The 4,671-nt window shown below is 33.3% G+C and overlaps 1 long non-coding RNA gene across 1 annotated transcript in view; it reads left to right on the top strand.

Annotated features, from left to right (window-relative positions):
- The window catches only part of LOC111087058, a 4,336-nt gene extending 923 nt beyond the window's left edge, over positions 1–3,413 (top strand). Inside the window, exons 2-3 of the long non-coding RNA XR_002611781.1 lie at positions 2,229–2,282; positions 3,133–3,413. This is a non-coding gene — a long non-coding RNA (uncharacterized LOC111087058). The remainder of the gene's footprint in view (positions 1–2,228; positions 2,283–3,132) is intronic.
- The last annotated feature ends 1,258 nt before the right edge of the window (positions 3,414–4,671 follow it).

Below are 4,671 nucleotides of genomic sequence, written 5' to 3' on the forward strand. Positions count from 1 at the left end.
TTGTATATTTTATACTGTCAACTGTACATTTTATACTGTCAATTGTACATTTTATACTGTCAATTGTATATTTTATACAGTCAACTGTACATTTTATACTGTCAACTGTACATTTTATACTGTCAATTGTACAGTTTATACTGTCAATTGTATATTTTATACTGTCAATTGTACATTTTATACTGTCAATTGTACATTTTATACTGTCAATTGTATATTTTATTCTGTCAACTGTACAGTTTATACTGTCAACTGTACATTTTATACTGTCAACTGTACATTTTATACTGTCAACTGTACAGAGTAAGATTATCTGGGCTGCGTCCGTCGCGGGGATCAAGCCTCGAATTCTGGTGTTATATGTCTCGAAGCTTACCGTTGAGTTTCGGAGAGATTTCGTAACATTCAGAGCTATGTGAAGAAATAAATACAAATAACAAAAAACGAAGACTTCCAAAACTCTTTATATATTGTTTTAATTATATGGTTATATTTCAATGTATTGTTTTAATTGTACGGTTATATTTCATTGTACCATTTTAATTGTACGGTTATATTTCAAGGTAGTGGTTTAATTATACGGTTATATTTCATTGTACTATTTTAATTGTACGGTTATATTTCAAGGTAGTGTTTTAATTATACGGTTATATTTCAATGTAGTGTTTTAATTATACGGTTATATTTCAATGTAGTGTTTTAATTAAGACGTCCTGAAAGAAGTGCAAGAGTGTTGTAGCTTTGCATGAAAATTCTTAAACAAACTTATCAATTGAAATTAATGGTCATGGTGAAAGTTGATTGAATAGCTTAACAATATATTTTTTTTTCTAAGTAAGTCGCAGAATGTATACAAATAATCCATGCTAGCTTGAAAGTTAATTGGGTAACATCTAAGTAACAATTTTATGAAATTTAGCTCATTTTTTATCACGTTGGGTTCAATAATTTCTTCCTATCAGAAGTATGTACTTATAAAATACAAACACAAGCGCCCCCAGTGGCACAGCGGTATGTCTGCGGACTTACAACGATAGAAACCGGGTTTCGATACTCGTGGTGGGCAGAGCACAGATAGCCCATTGTGTAGCTTTTTGCATAAATACAAAACAAACAAACACAAGCGTCCAGTCTATAAGATACTAACCTCTATAATAATAACTCTTGTAAGCCAGATCATTGCTTTAAAGCTTCTTATTCCAATGCTAATAAATGTTTCTCTCCCATTTCATTATCGTAACCTAAGGTCGTAACTACTACACACATGAGTGTCGAGTTCATAAGAACGAACACAGAACATTCACAAACAAGATGTATGAAATGAAATAGTAAACACTACAAAAAGAATATCACAAAATCACCTTAACGACATGAAGATAACATTCTTAAAATTCACCTTAACAACGTGAAGAGAACATTCTTAAAATTCACCTTAACAACGTGAAGAGAACATTCTTAAAATCACCTTAACAACGTGAAGATAACACTCTTAAAAATCACCTTAACAATGTGAAGAGAACATTCTTAAAAATCACCTTAACAACGTAAAGAGAACATTCTTAAAATTCACCTTAACAACGTGAAGAGAACATTCTTAAAAATCACCTTAACAACGTGAAGATAACACTCTTAAAAATCACCTTAACGACATGAAGATAACATTCTTAAAATTCACCTTAACAACGTGAAGAGTACATTCTTAAAGTGAATTTTAAGTGTTCTGTTTGTGGAATTAAGTTGAATAAATGAGCTTTCTTTGTGACATTAAGTTGAATTTTAAAAGTATTCTGGTTTTAGTGTTAAGGTGATTTTTAAGAATGTTCTCTTCACGTTGTTAAGGTGAATTTTAAGAATATTCTCTTTACGTTGTTAAGGTGATTACTTTTAAAGAGTCTTCTCTTTGTGTTGTTAAAATTACTTTTAAAGAGTCTTCTCTTTGTGATGTTAAATTTTAACATCACAAAGAGAAGACTCTTTAAAAGTAATTTTAACAACACAAAAACACATGTGAAATTCACTTTAACACCATCAAGACAAAACTCTTAAAATCCAATTTAATACTAAAAAGAAAATGCTCTTAAGATTAAATTTAACGCCACAAATAGAACACTCTTAAAATTTAACTTAACGCCACAAATAGAACACTCTTAAAATTTAACTGAGTACTACAAAGAGAACACTTAAAATTTAACTAACCGCATTTAATTTCTCTCCTTGTCCACTCACAGGGACACAATGTTTCTTCATGAGCAACTGGATGTCTCCGTCTTTGCCCATAAAAGGTTTGACATTTTCAACTAAGTCTTTAGCTTGTTGCTTCGCAAACCCTTCTTTATCCTTGTCAAGTGGTATTTCTTTCTTCTATAATGTATTAATATTAATAAAGTTGGTATAACCTCTTTATTTAATGTATTAATATTAATAAAATTGGCATCACCTCTTTATTTAAAGTATTAATATTCATACAGTTAGTATCACCTGTATATATAATGTATTAATATTAATAAAATTGGTATAACCTCTTTATTTAATGTATTAATATTCATAAAGTTAGTATCACCTGTATATTTAATGTATTAATATTAATAAAATTGGTATAACCTCTTTATTTAATTCATTTCTCATTCTAACATTTAAGTGTTTCATTCTTTTTTCATTGTTGTTTACAGTAATATTAACTCACTTTTGTACTATGTTGCTGTAAAATGTTGTTTACAGGATCATTTTTAAGCTTTTCGTTTTTCCTTGTTATTTACAGTAATATTAACTCACTTTTGTTTTATCTTGCTGTAAAATCTGAATTTTTTTTCGAAGTTTCTGTACATTTGACAACAGCTCATCGTTCTGTTTTCTCAACTTCTGCAATTCTCGATCTCGTTCCAACTCCCTTTTTTGCTTCTAGAAACGGTTAACCCAGATTATAATCTATAAAATATACTTAACATTCAGTTACGCTAACGGGTCAGTTTTTACATGGTGATCTTCTAGTAACTATTAACTTTTTTTTTTTAACGAAAGCTACCGGTAGGAGAAGTTAAACCTAAGTTATATTTTTAAACAAAACCAACACTAAATATGTCATTCAATTTGCACTTATATTCATAGAAGCTTTTTTTTTATTTTGCTTTTCAGAAATTGCTTCTCAAAAATAAATAAAAATGGCATCCATATTTGTAAGTGCAACCATGTTGGACACAGTCTGACGCATGCTCCTCATCTTTTCTCGCGCGAGCTAATTCTTAACAGAAAAGAGATGAAAAAAAATGGCAAATCTTCCTTGGAAAGAACTATCATCACGTTGACAGACACTAATCAAAGTGTGGGGGCAAAAAAGAAAAGCTTAGTCAATGTGACAGTTATTAATAACAAGCTGGAGTACCCGTCTGTTGTACTGGTGAAATAAAAACTCGTTTGTAACAGAGGATAGAAAATTGTGCTTCTATTCTTTTTCTTAACATAATAAACATTAAAAGTGCAATAAAATACATAAAGGTACCAATACTGAAAGGAAAGACATACTGTTTTTAAGAATTCTATCAATATGAAATTATATGAGGGGGTCTAACCCCCTCATGACCTTCCTCGTGTCATCCTGTATCACTGTGTAAAGTTTGGTGCTTATTGATCAATAAATATGGAAATATATCAGGAACAGATACACACACACACATATTGACCTTTATTTATATATAAGATGGGGGTTCAACTCCCACCCCCTTCATGACCTTCTCCATGTCATTCTTTATTACTGTGTCAAGTTTGGTGCTTATTGGCCAAGAAATGTGGAAACGTATTAAGAACAGATATGAAATGATGGATATACCACCGTGTATTTTTTTTTCCGGATACACTTTGCTTTATATAGTAGATAGTGTATGTACATTAACTGGAAAAAGTTTGGGGTGGGTGGTACTTGACCCTTATGCTCTATGTGTTAGATGCCTACATGTTCTTCATCTTGCTCCAAACTTTAATAACTTATGATGTAACTGCCCACTGACTGTCATTCGCGAAAGCTGTGCGAACAAAATGGCGGCGTTAACCAACTCATTCTTATTGTTACTATAATAAACTTTAATCAGCTTATTTTGTCGCAGATTGCGGGTCGAGCACCCTAACCACCTGGCCATGCCGGGGCCTCGTGGATTTTTGTTTGTTTCAGTTATACAAGGGCTTATTTAAGCTATTTATTCTTAATTTTCAACTGATATAGTAGAGGGGAGACATCTAGCCAACAGCGCACGTCACCAAATTTTGGACCACTGTAATCAAATAGCAGGATTATATCGTCACTCGTATAACGTTCACGGCCCCAAAGTGCTGGGCGTGGCCTTGCTGCAATGAGAAGGACGCGAGCCACTGCCCCCTCCCCCCTCCATACTCCCCCGGATTAACAATCCGTCACGCTAACCGCTACCCCACGTCTGTTTCCCTCCCCTCACCCCTCCGAGAAGGAACGTGACCTACAGTTTGGAGACACCCAGTTCTACGCCAATAATTAGGTTTTGTTATGTGTAAACAACAGTCGTTTAAAAGAGATTGGTAAAATTATCTTCTTCTAAAATGGAGGGCCGGCATGGCCAGGTGGTTAGGGGGCGCTCGACTCGCAATCTGAGGGTCGCGGGTTCGAATCCCCGTCATACCAAACATGCTGGCCCGGCATGGCCAGGT

This window comes from Limulus polyphemus, unplaced genomic scaffold (assembly GCF_000517525.1).
Source record: "Limulus polyphemus unplaced genomic scaffold, Limulus_polyphemus-2.1.2 Scaffold1693, whole genome shotgun sequence".
Classification (NCBI taxonomy): Eukaryota; Metazoa; Arthropoda; class Merostomata; order Xiphosura; family Limulidae; genus Limulus; species Limulus polyphemus.